The 22,939-nt window shown below is 42.0% G+C and overlaps 1 protein-coding gene across 11 annotated transcripts in view; it reads left to right on the top strand.

The window, feature by feature from the left end:
* Nucleotides 1–22,939, top strand: part of CHL1 (cell adhesion molecule L1 like) — a 109,075-nt gene that overhangs the window by 18,370 nt on the left and 67,766 nt on the right. For 6 of the 11 annotated variants that reach the window (XM_090148463.1, XM_090148455.1, XM_090148462.1 and 3 more), the window contains exons 1-3: nucleotides 4,091–4,174; nucleotides 4,747–4,873; nucleotides 10,336–10,446. The gene's annotated coding sequence lies outside the window, so the exon portion shown is untranslated. Of the gene's footprint in view, nucleotides 1–4,090; nucleotides 4,175–4,746; nucleotides 4,874–10,335; nucleotides 10,447–21,290; nucleotides 21,400–22,939 lie in introns of those variants that run through there. The other 5 variants (XM_090148460.1, XM_090148456.1, XM_090148459.1 and 2 more) reach the window with 3 other exon arrangements.

A 22,939-nucleotide genomic window follows, 5' to 3' on the forward strand; every position in this document is an offset into this window, starting at 1 on the left:
TGATTTTTAGCAGATTAGCATGAGTGTAGGAAGCCAAGAAATATGGCATGAGAACCAAGTGTGAGATGAGTTCTAGACAGTAGGCATCAACTTTTCAGTCTGTCTGGTTTCCGACATGTACCGCGCGGTTTTATGTAAACACTGCAGCAGGAAGATGTTGCGTATCAAGAAGACAAAATCTTGTTACAAGACTTTCTTGTTGTTATTGAGTTGGAATTAGTTTTTAAAAGAGCTTGAGAGAGATTTGAACAAACATATCTTGTCCCTGTTTGCATCTTGTCAAAAATCCCTTTTGGAGCAGGCTGGAAGATAGCTCTGTGATGAGGATGGAGGTACAAGGGTGAAGGTTTTATGGAATTCTGAGGAAACACATGCTTGGAAACCCTTATTTCCAGCAGTTATATCAGCTGATACAGCAGGCAAAAATAGGTGCTGAATTCATAGATCTCCCCTTGAGCACAGTGAACAATTAAAGCAAGAAGAAAGCAAACCCAATGCAGTTTTAATCATTGGTTTCAATCTGTAGTTGGTCTTAGCACTGCATGCAGCTTTGTGAGAGCATAAAGACAGCACTGTAACACCACGGCTTTTAACTCTGCTGTTTATGCATTGTGATTGGCAAAGCTATTGACTTCGTATTCTTTCATGTTCTTTATGTTCCTTTCTGTTTTGATGTTATCATGCAGTCATCTTAGCTACGTATTAAACAAGAGACTACTTCAATATAGAATGATCAAAGGGGTGAGGGAACACAGGGTCATAAAGAATATATGGAGAGCTCTGGGAGAGTGATAAGTTGAATTTAAAGGCTTTTTCAAGCTGCTTAATTCCTGCTTAGATTTCTGATGCCACCAATAGGTAACAGTCCTATTCTTTAAATCTTTTGCCAAGTGTTGACTGGTAGAATCTTGGTTTTACATGGGCTTTAGAGAGTAAAAGGCCACCCTGAAGGTCAAGCCTTAGGAGATTTCCTCTAAGAGCTCATTGATTCTACTGGATTTTGACTTGAAAAAAGACCGCTCCTTCCTCGATCTGTGGCTTGGATACAAGTGCCTCAGTGTGTGCCAGCACAGAAGGCAGGAGCAAGAGTGTAAATGCAGGAAAAAAATAGAGGAAGATGCTGTGGGGCAGACAGACAGTGATTTCAGTCTCTTGCTTGTACAATTCAGACTGGAGACATTATTAGCTACTGGCCCATGAAAAAAAGAAAGTATTATTTTATCGCTTTCAGAAATGGTCTGTATTAACAGTGAAATTGGGCAGAATAAAGATTTATGGTCACATCCTCAGCTTGAGTAAACAGGCAGAGGAGCTCTGCTTGTAATGGGGATGGAAGGATTCAATGCAGCTGAGAATTCAGGCTATAAATACTGGGGCTCTGTTTTTTTTACATTTGTAAATGAATGCATGGTTATTGTGAGTAGATGCATATGCAAGTAACTAACATTATTTTGCACAAAAGTTGACTGAGCATATTTTGCCTCTCTAACCTCATTACAGTATTGGCTTTGTAAGTTGCTCAGTGCTGTAGTGATTAGCAAAATGGAAAGCCTACCCCATAAGCAAACTCTGTATTTGCACTATTACCTATTCCTGTGATATTTCAATCTGGTTCATTAGAAAAATTAGCATTTTTATGGACTAATTAGGGAAAAATGTTGCTTGAACTTTTTCTGATGTGCAGTGATTTTTCACAGCTTACTGAAACCAAGTAGAAGTACATCATGAATTCTCCCAGGGAAGAAAAAAAAAAAAGGAAAGAAAAGATTACTCAAATTAACTCAAAAGATTGAAGAGATTTAAATTAAAAAAAAAAAAAAAAAAAAAAAGGAATTAAGGTCAGATCAAATTAGTGTAATATTGGCAACGCATAAAGATTTCAGAATTCAAAGCTCCAGATCTTTCAGCTATTTTCCTTCTTCAGACATCAATATATTTTAAAAGCTGTCAGTCATTCGCCATATTTTTTGTGACAGTAGCAAAATGAACAGTAATGAGCATGAATAATAATGAGTGCATTGTTCAGTATCTATAAATACCAAGTGATTTTTTTTTATTGTAAGTTTATATATTTCAGTCCAAATACACTTCAATTTTTCTCTTCTTTTTTAGAATCAAACTCAGGTTTTACAAAACCGTGGCTGTTCAATCAAACATGCCTTACTTTTTATCACGTTCTGCTAATGAACCACTTGCTTTTGAAGTTTAATTCAAAATATGCATGTGCATCCTTTGCTCCTGCTCACATTCCGCATTTGCCAGGAGGGTTAAAATGGGTATTTGTAACTAAACATCTGAGATTGTCTTTTTGCAAGGGAAGACGTCTTTTCTTCTTCGAGGAGGAATACCATTATTTTAATCAATGCAGGCATCTCCTGTTTTGATCGTTATGTTTTGATAATGATCTTGATTTGCAGAGGCACAGCAGTGAAATCCCCATTTCGGGCTTCTGTGAAGAAAGCAAAACCTCCATCTCGCGCAGAGGGTACGGGTTCAATTAGGCATTTGGGTGTCATGGGAGGCTGATGGAGCTTTAATTGGCTCTGGCTGACTGGCTCTTAGGCCATGATATTCTTTACCAGCAGTAGAATGCTTCTCAAATATATATGGAATGTTTTATTGCATTTGAAAGCATTGCATGGACTCGGAATAATTATTTCCAAGTGCTGCTTTACAAGTTAATGTCCCATAATATATACAAGTGAAAGAGAAACCATGAAAATAGTAGAATAATTAATGTTGGAAGGGACTTTTGGAGGTCATCTGATCTAACCTTGTGCAGAAGGTATGGACCAACTTTAAGTTAGGTCACATTGCTCAGAGCTTTGTCCAGCTGAAAACACTAATTAGCCTTTTTTTTTTTTTTTTGGTGCTAAACAAGCACATTTCTCAGCCTCATGCATCACGTGCTGCAGCTCTTCTTCATTCAGGCCCTCTCTGCTGAATTTTTTTGCAAATTCAGAGACTTATGGATGCCCATCTTAAGTGCTCCTGAACAAAATATTCCTCTATAGTAGATAGCACTTTATTCTTCTGGACAAAGAAGTTATTTAACTAGACATGGATGGCTTAAGAGCAGGACTTCTCAGTGAAAAATGCTGTAAACAGTCACTGAATGCCTTATCCTTTCTGAACCCTTTGTCAGTAGTTCTCTTGCTCTTTTCAGAAGGAACTGATGTTTTCTTTGGCCTTTATTTTGCTGCAGGGGTACCTATGAGTGAACCTGTCTTGTGCATCCCATTCCTTGCCAGTTCCAACCCTGCCTGGGTTTTGGCTTTCCTAATTCCACCCCTGCAGGTCTGGGCAAGATTTCTGTAGTCCTCCTGGGCAGGCTATCCCCACTTCCACCTTCTGTTCACTTTCTTTTTGTGTTTGAGCTCAGTCAGAGATTCACATTCAGCCAAGTCAGCCTTCTGCCACGTCTGCTCCACTTCCTGTACATCAGAGTGAATCGTTCTTGGGCTTTGAGGAGGTTTTCCATGAAGATCAAGGAGCTTCCTAGAGCCCTTTTGCTCCCCAGGGCAGCTGGCCATAGCATTGCACCTGCTAGTTCCCTGAGCAAGCCAAATTCTGCTCCTCTGAAGTCCAGCATCAACATTTTCTTTGATCTGTTTATGAAATCTAGGTTGCTTGTGCACCTCCAGTTGCCTTTTTAGCAGATATCAGTGTGTCTGAAGGCCGCTATGATGACTGCGATGTTTGATTGTAAAGGCTGAACAAGGCTTTATCCACCTCCATCTCCAGTTCTTGATCAGGTTGGCAGACACCCCCCGCAGCATCATCCTCATCAGCTGTTTCTGACCCACAAGCACCAGCTCTCAGCCAATCCACTGCCTGTTACACAGCAGAGCTCAATGCATTGACACCAGTTTCCTCTATTCTAAGGAAAACTTTGTTTTCCAAGCTTATTTCTTAGCTGTTACAGTTTTTAACCCACAAAGTGATGTATGGGAACTGTTAAGTCATGGCCTGAAGCAGTGACTCAGCACCTGGTGAAGGGTAGCCATCACTGGGAGCACAGGTGGAAGCAATTCACCTGTGTGGCCCTATGGGGAGGGCCCTGGCTCTACCCCTCCCTAACCTCATTTAAGGGCTGGTCACTGTAAGGGAAGGGTCTCTACTTGGAGATCACCTCCTTTGGATTATTTAGTGAGCCCTGAGCCTTGGAAAGGGGGTAAGCAATTCCTTCCTTATTAACAGATTGTGACCTCTGTCTTTTGTGGGTGATCCTAAGCTGGTTTAAAGCATCTGTATCTGCTGTTGCTTTTCTCTACAAGTGCTTTTCCCAATAGAAGTGTTTCTTTGTTTTTCCTGGTAGACAAAATCCTCTTGAAAGTGTACTGGGCTCTAAGCATTTGTTGCAGTACAATATCTTAAACACGTGCTTAATAACTTCTCAGGATATAGAGGATCACTGGTGTGCTGTCTTTGTACACATTTGTGGATAGAAGGAGTTAATGGCATGCTTTCAGTCTCGAGAGCCAATGTAAAGAACTAATTGGGCTGACTGATGTAGTTTGCAGTTGCACTTTTCTCTTTGCACTTTCAGCAGTTCAAAAGTAGCAATACTGGAATGGCTCATCTTGACCTCAGTTGTCTTCTGCGTTAATAAAATGCCCTGTGCTGTTACTTATCAGTTAGGCCATTAGCCTGGGACTTGGACGTGTTATTTCTGGCTCCGCAATTATCCTCCTGCTGCAATTTCCTTGTCTGAATCAGGGATAACAAAGCCGTCCTTCTTTGCAGAGTGCTTGCAGATTTGCTGAGGAGAAGAGCTACATAAGGATTCAAGATTGTTGCGTGAACAAATATCACTCTGTTTCCACGGCCTGACCATCTTATGGGCAAGCAGAGAGCTGATGACCAAATCAAGGTCAGACATGAACAAATCAGTAATAGTGAACAACTTCCGTCCTCTGATTTTTAACTTCTTCTGGTTGGAAGTCAGTAATTTTAGAAGTCTGAGGGGAAAAAAAAAATAATTTGTACATCGTTCACTAGCTTGATTTAGGGATCTTTCCAGTCTGCTTATTTCATAGCTTTATTTATTTTAAATGCTAGCTAAGGTACTTATTAGTGTGTATGATTGCTTGCAGTTAGCCTCACAGGTTAAACCTTTCTGATCCTTTCTCACTTTATGTGTCACGGCAGTTGTCCTATGATTGACTTTTGTGTTGTGGAGTGGTGAAAAGCATCCTCAGTTAAATCTGTTTATGGTCTGCTTACAACTTTTAATTAGGGAAATCGTTTGTCAGGTGACATAGCCTTGCTGAAGCATTATTATTTACACAGATCAATCCCAGCTGAAGTCTTGCTTCAGCATTTCTGAGGATGACTGACTGGGTGTTTTGGCATGTGTGAACATCTGAAATCTGCTTTTTTAATCTGGAAAGCACAGAACTCAGTTTTCTGGCTGTGTTTTTTCCTGAAGCCCTAATGTTGCGATAGTAATGCATGGGTTGTATAAAAAAAAATGTATATTTTTGAGCTATTTCTGAGGTTGCATTTCCAGTTCAGGAGAAATCCTTTTTCCAGCTCGGGTGCCATTTAGTTTTGTGTATGCCATGTTAAAGAGCCTGGGGAGAGGTTGCAGCACAGAGATGCGTTGTGCATTAGGTTATTAAAATCAAGTTTAAGTGTGCTCTATGCCTTGGGGATTTTAATTGCAAAATCGTTCTAACTAATGGGCAGACACTAAGCGTGCCAAATTTTACCCCAAGGTATGCACAGGCTGCTGTGATAGCGCCAGTTGTGCTCGCTGACTTTTATTGACTATCAGGATTTAGTGATCAAGGAGGAAAATATTGACAGAGGTGATTCCCTGACAGGCACAGTTTTCCTGAAGGGGCAATAATGCTGGTGTCCACTGTGAATCTGAAATCAATACATACGTGTGTCGTGGTGCTGGGTAGAACCACTGAATGCCTTCTTAGTGAGGTCCTGGGGCCATGCTCTACACGAGAGCACAGTGCCTTTGCACAGACCTTGACACTTCCTTTAAGGAAAATGTCTGTGATATGCCTCGCTAGCAACAAGCCAGTAAAAAGATGTGTGTGTATGCATCGGCCCCTGTATGTGTGTTATAGGCAGGTTGATTTTTCTTCTGGTACCTGTCTTAACAGCTTCTAACACCATACGTCACTATGCTAAGATCAGTGAGTTGTGTACCAGTAATGAGCTGCAGTGTTTTGTATGCCTGAATAATCGTGGGTCAGAATCCGGCCCAATAAGCTTGATTTATGAAAACTTACTCATGCTTGCCTTCTTTTATTGGTATGGTAAATCACATAAATTGTTTGGCTAACACAGTGTGATGGTCTTAGACAGCTGTGATCGGTACTTCAAGGTTCTCTCCCATATTATAGCAACCCTTCCAGTAACAAATAAATAGATATTTGAGAAATTTGCCATACTGTGTTTGCAGTGATAGGGAGCGCCGTGTTCTAAAGCAGAAATTGACCCCAAGCTCACTTTCTCTATTCACGTTTTTTGAGTGGGCAAATTGAAAACTAAATTGGACATCTAAGTTTTATTTCTGCAAAATTTGTTCTGTGCTACTGCTGCTAAAAGTGAAATTATTTAAGGAGTAAGAAAACTGACTGTTGCACGGGCTTTTCTCAGTAACTTTGTTGGATTGTATTCATATTGTGCATGGGTAAGGCTATATCTGAAAATGTTTGCTTCTTTAATGATTAAGAGCTCCTTCCTTCTTGCCTTTTATTTTTTTTCCCTCCTTGGGGAAAAAAATTAATTAAATGTGTGTACTTGGCATTAGTTTGATGCTGTCACTGCAGAACTCCCCTTAGCACATCCGCCCTTCCTGTGTGGCATCCAACCCCCCACTCTAAAGACAGCAATCTTTTCCAGCAGCTACATTTGGTCACTTAATACTCTGCTGTTTTCCAAGCAGGTAAATGCATCTTTGCATTGCTTGGGGAGAAAAGAAATCCTCCACCGAGCACCTTTTGCTATTAATATGCTGAAGTGAAGCATATTCCTCCTTGCCATTTGTATTGATGGGCTGAGCCAGAGAGCCACAGCAGGGCTGTGCTTCAGGACAGCAGCTAAAGCAGCACTGGGGCAGTGTCCTGCCCTGTGCTCCCCCTCATAGGGAGAAGTGGTTGGCTGAGCAGGAAGGTCACATTGCAGCAGACATCCCATGTCCTGGCCCTGGGTGCAGGAGCCCGAGGAGCCGCGGGTGCCATCTGTGGTGTGAAGCCCTCACTGCTCCTGGTTTCGATCTGTCAGCTCCCTCCAGCCTTCTGGGCATCGAGAGACCGAAGTGGCTGTGCTTGTGGAACGATAACAGTAATTGCCATTGGGAAGCGGGAGGCAGGAGCAGCGCTGCGAATGCAGATGGACATGCAGGCGCACGGAGGAAACAATATCCCAATTTTCTATTTCATCTTTAAAAATCACAACAGGTTTACAAGACCGGGGCACCTAACCACTGTGATTCTGACCATGAGGTCTTCAGGACAATTGCCATAAATCCCACTTTATAAGGCTGTATTTTTCCTTTGTACACAAGGCATGAAAAGCCACACAGCAGGTTACATTCTCAGCACAGACTGGGAGACGTTTGTTTTCATTAAGACACGCTTTGTTTCAGCAATGCTTTCTTTTCCACTGTCATGCTAAATGTGGTCTTGTTAAGACTTTTGCAGCTGCAAATTTGCTGCCGAGCTGCCTGTGTCTGTTGTGTATGTGACCCATGGGAGGATGATGGAGCTTTTCTGCTGGGGGCAATGGATCCTTCCTGCCAAGGAAGGCTCTTTCCTTCATGTTACAGAAGATATTTGGGCAAAATGATAGTTCCCCTTCACCCAGTGATGCACTTTGAAAGGATTTGGGATCACCTGCTGCAGTGTTACTGTGTGGGATGTAGGCTGTGATGTGGAGGAGGATTGTGCAGGCGTAGGATCAGCTTTGTCCCTTTGGATGCTTTCTGATGTAGGCAGTCCATGTGCTAAAGCTGCTGGTGGTGCACCTGAGCACTGAAAGCCTGGTTCCTACTCTGCCTTTCCAATGCTAATATTATTTTGTGGTTTTGGGGAATGCTGAATTCTCACTGTTTGTTTATACTATAACTGAAACAAGAACAGCTGAAAGTTACTGGCTCTTATAAACCCAGTGAAAAGCACCCAGTGATACAGGTTAGATTCCCAATACTGTATTTTATTTTTTCATTTATTTTGCCAAGCTTTCCTATGCTTTCCACTGGAACCACTTTCAGTATAAATCCTTCCACTCAGCCTGTGAGCTCTATTTACACATCCTCTGTTCATGCAGCCCACTGATAACTTCAGTCCCACAGACCTTCTCTCCAGGAAATTCTATTAAGATTTTCTCTTAGCACAACCAAGTAGCCCTTCAGAAATCCTTTATCGGATCTGCTCTTTCCTGTTATGGTTCCTTCTGCTTTTTTTTTTTTTCCTGTGGATAGCTGTAATTTAAAGCTTGCTCGATCGATAAGTCCAAGATGCACAGTGTAAGTGGGAGCAGCAGACAAACAGCTGCTGACGACAGGAGATGGCCGATTAAAATGAACTTGGGTAGAAAGCGTTTGAGCTACTACTCTCTGCTGTGATTTTTGGGTTAGATTAAAAATAAGGGAAGGAGAGCAGAAATTGTAATTCCCTCCTCAGAATCTCTGATTAAAATAGCATTGAGTTCCTTCTTTTTCATGTCTCTAAATAAAAAGTGGGTTTTTTATTTGGAGAAGATGTTTTAATCAATTACAGGTAAATTGGCTTAATGCAGCTTAGGAGAATGGCAGGAAGTCTGGGCCTGGTGTAATGACAGCATCTCTGGTCTTGAACTCTCTAAATGTAGATAAGGTGATATCCTGGATATAGCCTTTGTTTTGCTCTGCTTGCATCATTTTCTACTCTGCTTTTTAAGCTCTGGTGAGTGGCATGGGTCTGGGCTTGAGTTTGTTTCTCCTCTAGCTGAGGCATGTCTTGCACTGCTTGGACCAGGCTTGGCTGGGCTGTACCCAGCTGGCACAAGCTGTACATCGGGCAATTTGCATTTGGCATTACAAATTACAGATGCATTACTTTGGAAAGGTAAAGACTCTCTAAAAGGCTGTAGGCTGCCAGCAGGAGAGTAAACATTCCTGAACTAAAGCCTCAGTAGGCGTCTAGGAGGATTAAGGATCAGCTGGAAGTAGAAGTCCAGTTCCTAAATCACTGAAAAGCTTAAGGAATGTTTTCTACTCATGTCAGAAAGCATAGTTTATTGACAGATGGGTTGAACTCTGAAATGTATATGCTAGTGAGTTGTGGTTTGATGAAATCAGTTGTTTTGACAGGGAGGTTCATATAAATGCTCTGTATGTGCCCATAACCACAGAACCTACCTGGAAGATGAGAGATATGTGTGGCATTAAGCATAGGCATGTACATCCCTGTATGCTAATTCTGGCTACTTACACCAAAATAGCAAAGTGTTAAAAAATGAGTTGGGAAGGCTGTGGGGAAGGGAGGTGCGTGTGTGCTTGGGGAAAGGGGTGGGTCCATCTATGGGGGGAGGAAGTCTGTCTGCAGGTGGTGAAATGAGACTTGGGTCTCCTCATTCCCATTGCTGCTACCAGCGTGCTGCAGAGCATCGTCACAATAAGATGCTGAGCAGGACCCTGCAACAGCTCTGCAGGGAGATGCCAGCTGAAAAGCAGAGGGATGTTGTAGCTGTGTCTACCAGGAAAGATACTGAAATGCAACTCTTAATCATCTTGGTTGAAGAAGAGAGGAATGTTATTGGGTTGGAGGGGGAACGCAAAAAACAGTGAATCTTGAATACGCTCTTCTTTCATGAGAATTTGTATTTTAAATGAAAGTAACTTTTGAAAATTACTTTGAAATCTTGTATCTCATTGGTGGACTGTAGGAGAGTAACGATTGATAAGATTTATTGTTTCTGCTTTTGTGTTATCTGGTGGTTCCTGTGAACGCTGAGTCTTATCTGGTTGGTACCATACAAACACTTTGCAGGCTTTAGGAAGCTAGTAATCTAAGGGCGCAAGAAAGGCAAAGAAAGAGGGAAAACGGAGCAACAGAGACATGCCTCGTTCCAAGGTCAAAAAGCAGATTGAGAATCAGAGTCAGATCTTCTGCCTTCAGCCCATTTTCGTGTTCTGTTTGGTATACTGCATTTATCATTCAAATGTGGAAAGCCCCATCCTATTCCAGCTAAGCGGAGGGCAAAGGGAATGAGTTCAAACTCAGTGATGTGGGGGGAGGGGGGATGAAAACCAAGGAGTGGCACTGATAAAGATGCTGTTTTTAGGTGAATGCGGTGTATGACAACTCACACATTTGTCTTTCCCTGTAGATGCTGTAAGGTGGAGAGAGTGAATCAGGTGTGAACTGCAAATTGACCAAGCGCTGATGAAGGAGCAGCCGCCACGACTGCTGAGAATCCATCCTTCTTTATTTCTGAATGGTAACAGTTGAAGTCTTTATAAGTACTATATCCTCATTGGAAACTTTCTCTCTTTAACACGCTTACTGTAGTAGCGTAAATGTGTTTGTGTAATTGTACATGCTGTGGAATAATTCCATGTGATTGTGTATATCTCAATATAAAATATTATATAAGGCCAAGCCCTAAGCTGGGCTTTATCCTGTTGTAGGTTCTCATGGTTAAGGAACTTGTGGTTTTGTATGTGAGAAAGCCCCTCAAATCCATTTGGTTCTTCAGCCTGTTGGGAGAAAGTGGTGTAATTATCTGGATTAATTCCAAGCAAATCTTCCTTCCTACTCTCCAGTGGTGGTGGCCATTGGGGCAGTGAGTGACAGTGCATTGCTCCCTGCACCTTCCAGCTGCCTCATGGTGTGCTGAAGAAGCAGGGAAGGAGCAGAGTCTTGGTGATGTATGGGCAAGAGGTGTTTATTGGGGGAAGGAGGTCTGGGAGCCTCAGAGGTGTTTTGTGAGTTGGACTTCACTAGGGTTGCCTCTTATGGGAATTTCAGTGGCCTTGGACCTGTTCTGTAAAGAGATGTACATAAAGGGAATAAACACACTGGCAACAGGATTCTAACTATTTTCCTAAATCCTATTTGCTACAGATCTATATATTTTTGTTCTGTTTCTTGTTTGTGGCTGATGACAAGAGAGTCTGTGCTACCAATATGTGGAGCTTCACTAAGTATTTCCCATTTGTTTTAATTAATGAGAGCTCTAAGACTTCTGTACAGCAGGAATTATTTACCACTTCTTTGGAAATACTGTTTGTTCTGTTTGTTTTTTGTTGGTATTTTTGTTTCCTTTATTCTGCTCCCTGCCCTTTACTATTGCAGAGGGCAGAGTGGAGAACACTTCATCTACTGCTGAATTTCATTTTGTGTATTGTTGTGGTCTCTGAAATTCATACCAACGAGTTGCTGATAAAATGAGGTCTGTCAGCATGCTGCTCTAACTTTCTTGAGCAGGAAGATTTTTATTCTTGTATTGGTGCCATATTTATTTTTGTTTGCATCCAGTGGTAGTTTCAGATGGAAAATAATGTACTGATTTTTGATAAACCTCAACAAATCAAGCAATGGGATTTGGGTGCTGTGTGCCTCTATAAAATCTGATTGAGTTTTGATTCTCCTCCCTTAGGAGAGGCTCTGAACAGGAGCTCACTGTGTCAGTCCATAAGTTAGCTTAGAAAGTTTCTCTCTTTCAAGACCAACCATCTGGAAAGGTCACCCTGTGAAGGCTGCTTGTTTGGTAGGTCTGCATGAGCAAAAAGAATAAAGGTTTCCTCTGCTCTTTTTTTTTTTTGTGGGGTGATTTGTCTTGATTATTCTTGCATAACCCCCCAAAACATGTGCTTTTTTTTTTCTAAATAAAAAAAAAAATAGCTCCTCCTGTGTTTTCCATGAGGCTGTCACATGAGCTGGGCTTCCCATTTCAAAAGGGAAATACTGGAAGTGTAGGCGTAGCGTTCTGAGCGTAAACTGGCACAGATTGTTGTCTCTGACCTTCTCTCCGAGAAGAAAAGGTTACCCAGTGATGCAGCCTTCCTCGCCAGCTGTGTGCTCGGCCCCCTGCGTCAGAGATGTGCGTGTTTAGGAAGTGTGCTGCTCTCCTCCACTCTGTTCACAGCTTTCCCATTGCTCTGCAGGCTCTGCCCTTTTCCCCAGCTCAGCCAGCGCCTATTTGGGATCAGCCCTGTGACCAGGGGATGAACCCGGAGCCATTCAGTTGGGGCTGAGAGTTAAGTTAATATATGCTCCCCCATCTGCCCCGCAAATATGTGCATTTACACAGGGCCTCTTTATTCAAACACACTCCTCTTTCTCAGCTTGGGGAATTGTCATTAAGATTTCATTGCGTTGTGATACGTTTGCTTATAAGCCTTCCTATATTTAGAATCTGTGAGTTCGTTACATTTTAAGAGATACTCTGCAGTTTGAAAGCTAGTTGTCCCATTGTTTGCATGTAAAATTCAGGGCACAGTGTGTGAAGCTGCCTTTGTAAATTGGACACACCGTTGTGTCATTTTCTACTCTCTAAAAGCCACAGAGCTGCTGAATGAAGCTCCTATCCCGAGGAGAAGAAAGGGCTCATTAAAAGCTTTAGCTGCAATAGAACAAATTGAGCTTCAGTGCCCCCACATAAAGATTATAATAACTGTAATAATAAATGAATTAATAATACATTACAGGAGAATTCCTCCAGTCAGGTTGTCACACGCTTATCTCTGAAAATTGACTTCAGCGAGGTGTGTCACATGAGCTAATGACCTTAACTGATGGATTCAGGAGTTCTCCACACTCTGAAATCCACTTAAATTCACATTTCTGTACTCCTGACAGTCTTCTAGACAAATGTGGGGTAAGTAGATCCATTTGGTGTGGCAGGCTGGGGGGCTCCTCTTTGCAGAAACATGGCAGTCTCCAGCTTTGTCCTTTGCAAAGTGGAGTAGGTTCAGCCCTGACCACTTGCAAGGGAAAATTCAAGTTGGCCATCAGCACTTTGGGCCAGACACCAGTGGGGCACATGTGGTTCGGGTGGTGTGTCCAGGTGTTCATACTGCCATTATTGTACAGAGAGCTTCCATGATGTTGAACCTTTAAAGCTCATGCTTGTATATGGCATGAACAAATTCCCTCTGCTGGAGATGTGGATCAGAAAGAGATACTCTGTAGTGTGATGGAGCTGTTCCTGTGCTCTGTGGGAAGTTCTGGATGTAGGGCACAAAGTGGGATCTTGGGCATTTCCACTACCTGCCCTGCACCAGAGCTGGCTCTGTAACAGCTATTAGGCACCTGTGCTGTGCTAAGGGGAAAACTGCATTAAGGGAATTGATTACCCAGACATTGTAACCCATGCTGGTTGTAAATGGCATCTTTAAGCACCCATTCACCTTTAAAATTAATCCATTAGTCACTTCTGAGAGACAAAGCAGCCCTCCAAAGCCTGGGCACTGCAGATGGAGGTTACTTGAGCTGTGAGGTTGGTAGTTTATACAATTTGGAATAATTTTTACTTGGGGAACTTGTTTATATGCCACAGTTCAGAAAGAAATCAGTGGGTTTCAAATTCAGATCATGGTGAAAATGTATCCTTTTACTGCATGTTGCACTGAGTGCTGCTTCTGGATGTCCCCATTTATACCTGCCAGCAGGCACTTGTAGATGGTCTGGGCAGTTAGTTTGCATATGTAAACACTGACCTTTGCCTCTGGAACTGTGTGTGTGTATATATGTGTGTATATATATATATAAAAAAATATAAAACTTGCTCAGCATAAAAATTCAGACAGAAGAACATCACCAGTGGTTTCAGTGCATGGTTTCAGTGGATCAGTGCATTGCATCATGCTAATACTACAGCCAATAGTAAATTACTTAGGCATTTTACTGGAACAAAGGAAAATCATACCAGGAGTTTTATTCTGGAAGATGTTGAGCTTGCTTGTGAAGCTGCACAATGTGTGGCTTGCTTTGTTTGCTGGCTGATGAGAGGATAGCTCAACAGTTGCTGCAGTTTGCACTGGGATTCTTTTTTTTCTCAGTGCATTGCCTTGCTATGGTACATTGCTGTCGTTGATACAAACCAGAAAAAAAAGTATTAAAGTAGCAAAAAAGGTAATCTATTAGTGTATCAGATTGTTATGACTCCAGCAAATGACCGGAGTGTTGCTCATGTATCACTTGAAGTGGTTGTGTGGGGAGCTGAAAGCCCAGTTCTGTTTTTCAGCCCTCCAAGCAATAAAAGACGCAGTTGGCAGCACTGAGGATTTTGAATTTTGGAACAGAACAAATGGATACCTGCTAGGAAACTGCTAAAATAGCAATAGCCTGGGGCTGGCAGTGTATAAGAGAGGAATACAGCTCCACCAGCCAGATGGGTGCATTGCCTCCATATGATTTCTGTATTGACTGCTGTCAGAGGCAGAGAAAGGGCTGAATGTTATGGCTATTCTTAAATTTTTAGAAACGAGACTAGGCTCATTAACGCTCTCATCAAATGGCTTTCAGTTGCTATCAGTCTGACTTGTATTTGAATTGATGACCTTGAGATAAAAGGCTTTTTATTCTATTACCAATCTCCTGAGCCATCAAGTCTTTAATATGCCGTGTAAAATCAACTTTCAGATGGTATTTCTTTACATAATGTTACTATTTATTATTAACAATGTCTTATTTTGTGCACTGCTGGCTATAATTGTGCAAAATTCTACTTGTGTGTTATTTCTATTGTTTCAAATATATCCGCTGTATTACTATATATGTGGAGAAATAGAGGAAATAGATTGGTGAGAGACTGTGATTCAGTGTCATATAAGTGAGTTAATAAAATCACAGAAATACAATTGAACATCAGCAAAGTTCATGTATCAGTTCAGTAAATTGAAGTATAATATTCAGTTTTGATGCTGAAATAAGCTTTTCCTGAAAAGTACCATACAGGACTACCAAATGCACATTAAGTTAAGAAAAATGAATAAGTATATGCAACGTAAACTAATGCAGTGAAGGAACTGTATACATGCCACCCTCTTCCTCCTGAATGGATTATTCTAGAAGGCAGTCCATGTTAGGAAAGCAGGGAAATAGGGATGCTAAGCAGAGCTGTGATGAAGGAGCTTTTTTATTTTGGTTTTATTTGGATGTGACCTTGGGAAAGCAAGCAGAACTGGGATGGAAGTGCCTTTATGCACAGAATCATTGCAAACTCTGAACTATGACAGCTGATTGTCCATAGATAACTCGACTTCAAGAATGTTATCTATCTTCAAAATGCATATTATATAAGGATGATGATGTGCTGAGCAGCAGTGCTCAGTTGTGCCAAATGATTATTTCTTTATTATTTTGTTCCAGTGGAGATAAAGTATTATTTCCTGGATGTTTTTGACAGCAAAAGTGCTGGAATGCAAATCTGACCCAGGAGCTTAAAGGGTCATCTAGGTGACCTTGCAGCCTTTCAGTGAGGGGACCAACAGCCTCCTTGGAGATAACATATTCTACTGATTGACTTTCTGTGTAACTTATAGTTTTAATTGTACCTTTTTTTTTTTTTTTTTACTGTGCAATAAAGCAGCTACTTCTCGTGCTCATCAAGTACAATCATAATTTTCCTAATTAAAACATGTTTTATGTTGGAAGATGGCCTTTATGTCTACATTTTGGACCTCACTTTTCATGGATTGAGCAAATACCCTTCTTTCTAGGTCATGTTTTCTAAACCTGATATGAATAATTACTTTCCATGTCCCGTGGTTAACATCTGTTAGCATTTCTCAAACCACCACTTGTCTCTCTGGCAGACTCCCACTGCTGACTCACGTTTAGCTTTTATCCTTCCTGACCTCTATGTTCTCTCACTGGTGCTGCCTTCCTTACAAAGCACATCCTCAGGTTGGCATTTATTTCCAAAATAGGCTGAACGTTGTCTACTTTTTTTTGCCTAATTATCTTTACAAGTCTTGATGTTTTAGCTACACGCTGAGATCACTTGGTATGCTGGTGCTATCTTCCCCAGGGCTCGAAGCTCCTCCGTACTTTATCTTTGTGTTACCAAAGTCATTCATGAATAACTGGGTCAAGTGCAGTCTCCTGTGGAGATGGACTGGTGTTTTCCATCTGTTTGGAAGCAGACGGGATAGTTTCTCTATGACTGTGTTTATTCTTATTGTAATAGAATACTTTTTTTTTTTCATCAAAAGGTATTTAGCTGCTCTTATGATAGTGTGATTATCCTTATTTAAAAGAGAGAGAGAAAAGATTGGGTTGATGTGCTTAGTTCTTCACAAACACATTTTGTTTATTTCTTCTCATGTTATATTCCTCTGGGTTCTTAATTCCATTGCTTGCCCATTGTTCCTCTGTCTTCCAACTAAATCCGACCTGCGTAATTTTCCTCTTTCCCATTTCAATAGCGGCAGTGTTTGACCATCCTTTACCTCTGGGACTCAAAACTTTTCAGATGAAATGCTAATAAAAGTACATTAATTAAAAATGTGGGGATGATCAGACCAGGATATGGAATCATAATTTTGTCTGAATATTGTTTGTGGTAACCAGGAAGAAAAATATGAAAAGCAAAGCGATTGCTTAGAGATTGAAGGTCTGTGACCCAAATTATTACTGTTATTGCAAATATCGTGTCCTGAGGGATCAGTAACCCTTTCAGTCTGTAAAAGGGTGAGAAATGGCCTTGTTTCCTGACAGCCTGAAAACTGCTTATGACACCCCGCTCCAGCCTTGATGGCGTTAACCAGAGTGATGTTTCTCTAGAAAAGAACAATCCCCACGTGGGCATTGCCTCAAGCTGACGTGGGCAGTGGTGATGTGCCAGCTCATGTTAGGCTCAGCCCTAGGATTTTCTTCCCAAATCCAATGTGCTTTGCAAAGTGCTTGCATCTCCCACGCACAAAAAGCGCTCAGGGTGATAATGGGGTACCACCCATGGGGTAATGTCTGCTCAAATGAAAGTTTGGATGCATGGACTGCTGCTTGCCCCCCCTCAGCCACCTGTATTGTGTGGTAAGGATGCTCAGTGCGTACCCTTGTAATTCCTAGTCTCTGTGCCACCTGTGCACACCAAGCAGACTTGCAGAATGATACCTTAGCCAACCAAATCAACTGCTTGTTAAAGCTTAACCTTGGAAGTGGTTGCAACTCCATTTCCTCAGATCTGATGTGTAACAGAGTGACGCGTAGTCCTGAATGTGTCTTGACAGAAATGTGACAGATTACTTAGGAATTTTCTTCAGATGCTGCTGTGCTATTGAGATAGCTCCTCAAAACCCATCCTGTCATGCTAACTCGAAAATTGTCGCAGTGGAAATTATTCCTATGGATCTATAAGATAGATTGTTGTTCAATTGTGCTGACAGCTGGTGCCTGGTAATCTGTTTATGTGGCTGTGCTGTCTTCCTTGGCTGTGCAGCGGCGGCGTTGCCACAGAGCAGATATCTCTTCAAGATATCTCACTTTGCATATTTATTCACTGCTGCCTGTTTGGGGTGAAGAAGTCATTTCTTTCTGAGCACCTCCCTGCCAAGGTGAGTGTTTTGTGTTCTGCCAGAAGATCCTTGATTGAATCAGAGTGTGGTGAAAAACAAAAGGGAAAAACAAACGGACAAACTTATTACTATGTGGCCTGATGTACCTTTTTTACTTGACTGTAGTTGCTGTTTTGTCCTTGCATTCAGAGCTTGGGCTTAGAGTATTCCATCTACCTGCTGCTCGAAGTAATTTGGATGAAATTTATTATTATTAGCACACAGAAAGGGCAAAGCCAATTGCCACATGTGTTCATTACAAGGAAATTATTTCCTTATACATTTGCTAGGAATGAGCCCTAAGTGATGCTGGCTCATTAAATCCAAGAATTCAGATACTGTCCTCACTCCTCTGGATTTAATAGGCATGCTTTTTCTGAAGGGTTGCTTTCTGTAATCTGCTGCATGGCACATGCAGACACCTGCCAGATGCTCAGGATCCTCCCTCATCCGATGGGGCTCAGAACCCAAACAAATACCAAAGAAGGGCTGTTGGGGCTGCTGCTGCAGGGACTTTCACGTGTACCCAGAGCTCAGGAGAGAGTGCTGCAGGATAAACACTTGTTGTGGTCTTGCATCAGCTGGAGGTCATGGCAGGTCCTGCTGCCCCATGGGGTGAGAGCACGGGGTGAGGGGTGGCTGCTAATAGGGAACCCCGTGTTGTTCCCAATGTGCTGTGTGTGGAACAAAGGGACACTGTCTGTGCTCATAATCTGTCATTTGGAAATTAACGAACAAATGGCAGGCTGCAGATGGGATGGCTATGAAACCTCTTCAAGTAGGCAGGAGCTGCTTTCCCAGCGGCTGCTTTCTGCTTAATGATTTAGTTTCGAATTTGAGTGAGTCTTTGTTGCTGCATGGCAGTTCTGGACAAACTACTTGCTCGGGGGATAAACCTTTTGAAGGATGTTTCATACCTACAGTAAATACTTACTGCCTTCAAAAGACCTGAGGAGAGTGGAAATCCTATCAGTTAATGATGGAAGAGATCTCGACTGTCTGTTGACATGCTCTGTATCTGCAGCATGGTTGTTTTCAGTAACCAACTTTAGCTGATCTCTTCACAGAACAGATTTGAGTAAAAAAGTTGATAATACCCATGCAGCCTAAAACAGGGCTTTTTTTACAATTACAGGGTGAATAATTCTCTGCAGGTGACTTAAAACTGAGCTTTTTCTAACAAAACAAGGTATCCTGTAACCTCTGAACCTAAAAGCCTGACTTGGTTTCCCACTGACTTTCATCCCCCATTGCTCTGCATGGGGCAGTGTTCAGGCAATTGCTGTCTTCTCCAGCTGACAGGAGATAATGCTGGGTTACTCCCTAGATTACATTCAGGCTGGCTGCCTTGCCAGTGACTATATTGGGATTTGCCATTCAGCTACTCTCAAACAGCATTTCCAATGTACTTTTTCTCAGTAGAGGTGCTAGTTTGAGACTTTTCCTTGGAAAATTCCCCCTATGCCAGTGACTGAGAGGTTTGGATAGATAGGAGAGGCTGCAAAAGTGTAAAAACCTCATTTCCTCGACAAGCTGTTCTAGAAAATGGTACTTTTTTCTCTGCCAAAAATAAAAAGTCTCATCAAACCAATCTATTCCAGTTTTGCAACCTTTATCCTTCAAATGCTGGTTTTTTTTTTTTTTTTTTTTTTTTGGCCCAAACCCTCCACATTACCCAGGATTTTTGTTTCTCTCTGATGGGTTTACACCATAGGCTTTATCCATGGGTGGTGCCCAGGAGGGGGTGCAGTGTGGGCACTGATGGCTCTGGGGGCATGTTGGTGGGGATGTACCCATTGCCAAGGCCATGTATCCCATAATATGCCATGCTGCGGTGTTATCCCACTGTGGGCATTGTGAATGTACTGGGGCAAGCCCAAGAAAGTGCATGCAGAACTTGTTTGCTGCTTGCTTTGCAGCTGAGGATAACTGCGGCCAGCTCCTGATGCCACTCATTATTAAATGCTTTCCTCAGCAAATGGGCTTGAATGCAAACATGGCCTTTCGTCTCCCTCTAAACTGGTAATGCTTTTGACATGTTTTTTGAAGTTCTCCTTTTGAGCTGTAGCCTTTGGGCTCCCTGCGGTTTGCTGGCGATGCTCAGGCCCAAAACTTTATTTTTCCCTCTTGCGTGAAGTATTAAAAAATCAGTGAGAAAAGGTTGCTTTAGTGCAAGGATTAACTTGAGCTGCGGTCTCTCTTCACTCTGTTTTCTGTTCCAAGTCATTCTCACACTTCCAGAAGGAGGGATCTGTCATTTCGGAGCGCTGTGTCTGAAGGGAAGTACAGCACAGGATCCCACAGCTGTGCTCTGAGTGTCACTGGGAGGTGATGCTGCCATGGGGCAGCAAGCCAGCACAGTGCTGTCAGCTGAGGAGAAACCTGAGGGGGAATGGTATTCTAAATGAAAGGTTAAAGGAATTGGATTTCTTTGGGATATTTTCCTGCATAAAGTTGAGTGTTTTACTGTAGGTTGGTAGACCTGCAGAGAATAATGATTTTTCAGTCCTAAGTTACTAATGCAATTGATTTAGCTTCTTCGTGGGAGTTGTCCTTCACAGATCATATTCGTACATCATCTGTATGTGCTAGAAATAATAAATATATTATCTACAAATGGATTGGTTAGATAACATCATTGACTTGTTTTTGATGGGAGATTATAGCTCTGTTTTTCCTATTTCCAATGCCTGGTGTCAAACAGATTGTCAGATATCTGTGACTTGCTTCTTGCTTTTTCCCATCTCAAAGTCCAATGCTTTTCACCCATCTGCAGCTCATCTCAGTTTCCCATTTGAAAAAGGGCCTAGAAATACTGGCAGGTATTATTGAGCCAGCTGCTCAATGCCAGCAATTTGTTGGTGTACCGCAGGCAGGTGCAGCCTGACATCCATTGGAGAACTTAGAATAATCTAAAATAATTTACTGAGTGAAAACTTAATTAAAAGGAGAAGTTGTCGTACTCATAAATTGGTAGCGAGTGTTCTGGTGAATCCTGAGATCTCTCTGAAAGGAACTTGGTTGTCTCTGTAATGCAGATTTACAGCCTGGATGCTCTGTGTAGGTAAATGTGTGCTAGAAAGTCATTTCATGCTGGTCCTGCAGAAGCTGTATTAGCTGCCAGCAAGCCTGGCATGTACCTGTTGGAAGTGATGGCACCGGGGGAGTTTTAGCTAATTAAGCAGGAAGCAGTGGTGAATTATTGGGCCAACTGTCCCAGTCTGAGGCAGACTCTACTACAGGCTCTCCTGCAAAGCGAGTGCAGATGTAGGTGTTTTCTGTGGAAAGCAGAAAGAAGGCCTTGAGATTGCCATGACTTTCAAAGACAGAAATAAGCTGAGTTTTGGAATACATTTTAAAAACTTAAAAATATAATTTACTCAGCTGTGATGCGGGATGGAATTTAAAATATTTCTCCAAGTTCAGTTGACTTCTAGGAGCTCACTGAATAGCAGGCAGGAGGACAAACTCAAATATCCTAAAGATTAGGCTTTGCAAGTACCATATACGAGGAAATATTAGGGCTGAATACTTTCCCCTGACAAATGTGGCTCTGCTGCCACGTGATCCGTATTCCCAACTTCTGGCTGCATCACCCTGAAAATTGCAAAATTAAGTATTAAGAAACACACCTTTAAAATACGCCAGCTAAGTTCCTTAAAAGGATCTGAGGAAGGATGACTCACTACTCAAATGGCCATTCATTGCATCTGTGGAGGACTTCGGGTTAAATTCTCTGAAAAAGCAATGATTTCTTGTAGAAGCTCCTCTGTGTTGCAAAGCTGGTGCTGCTGCAGCAGCTCAGGGCAAGGCAGGAGGAAGGCAGCAGTCATCAGCCTTGTGTGGCTGTCCCAAACAGGAGGAGGAACACGGACACTCATCGCTAGAAGGTTTGAGATTTGAGTTTATTAAAAGCACATCTGAAGAGGTTTTGAGTGCTGACAGCTGGTTGGTTGCTTGGGGTCACCAGAAAGGAGCTTATGTGGAATACAGTTTTCTTGTCCCAAGGTGCCACTGATGGTGCGTGGGGCAGAGCTTAGGAAACATGAAGATTTGTGAGCTCATTTTGCTGAGATGTTTGTGATCCGTTGATGTGTGGACTGTAGTCACTATTTCATATCAAGGCGTGAATTTCCATATGCTGTTTTTCCATATAATCTGTTTGCTGCATTGTGTGACACAGCCTTGTTTACTGCACATCTTGGTTATAAGAGCAGATATTTTCTTCCTGTCCGGTCAGTATTCTCTAATGTTTAGCTGGATTTTTTATTTCTCAATAAACCTGCTATTCAGTCTCTCCCTGCTGTACCTCTGCCAGTGGGGGGGTCCCAGTGCACCCCTGTGCATGGAGCCCTTCATAACTCAAAGCACCAACAGGGCAGAGTGCAAGTGACAGAAGTTCAGCCGATGCATAGCTGATAGACCTGTGTTTGTTCTACAATAACCAGAGCTTTTTGGTTGCTTGGTCTGAGATGCAGGTACAAAACCACCCCAGCATATTCTTTGGGTTGCAGTAATAGCGTGTGAAATGAGTGTGTGTTGGCAAATACTGCATTTTGTTCTGATTGTCAGTATACTATGACACTATGTGGAAAATAGTACAAATTAACTTAATATCTGCTATTAGGTGTGTTTGGATTTTGAAAAAAAGGCTGTGGCATTTTACAATTCGTACAATGCCCTGAGACTGGGGAAAATAAAGGGGAATGTTCTATTTACTGCAACAGGATCAATGCTATCTGTAAGCATTGATTCCTTTGCTTTCTGGCAAGGTGACTTGCATTCTCGTCTGTCTCCCACCCTGAAATCCAGACCTTTCAGTCAGGTATGTCTGTGTGTTCCACAGGTGTGTGTTTTGCAGCGACAGACCAATGTTTTTCTTTTACAGAATACAAGAAGAGTAATTTTGTCTCGGGTAAATTCTTTCCTTTGGAATTTGAGGAATGCTTCAGGGCTTGTATCAGGAGATGAAACAAATCTGTCTCGGTAAGATGTGAGCAAATTTTCATGTCTACGACAGCTGAAGGAAAATTAGCAGGAAAAAAAATTGTACAAAAGGAAAAAAAAATAACAGTACAGTAAAACTCTCAGTTCAAACCATATGTTCTATGGTTTGTGGAAGCTGGAGCTGTGTGCACCTGGCACACATGGCACTGTTGGGCAGAGCTTGTGACCAACGTGTTATTAGTGTGCATTTCTTTACAAATCCTCTTCTAGGTGGGAGAATTGCATAACTTAATTAATGTGAGTAATACTAATTATTTAGGATCTGTCATTGCACAAGTGATGATGAATAATGCAGATACTGCTGTGGTGCTAAATGTGGCTGCTGAGGGTTTTTTGCCTTTTCCCCTCATCATCCATCTTGAAGTATTGTGACATTGGGTGACATGGAAAAACCTGAATTCTGTAATTAAGTCTTGTTTTAAT

This window comes from Phasianus colchicus, chromosome 11 (genome assembly GCF_987193195.1).
Source record: "Phasianus colchicus chromosome 11, bPhaCol1.hap1.1, whole genome shotgun sequence".
Taxonomy (NCBI): domain Eukaryota; kingdom Metazoa; phylum Chordata; class Aves; order Galliformes; family Phasianidae; genus Phasianus; species Phasianus colchicus.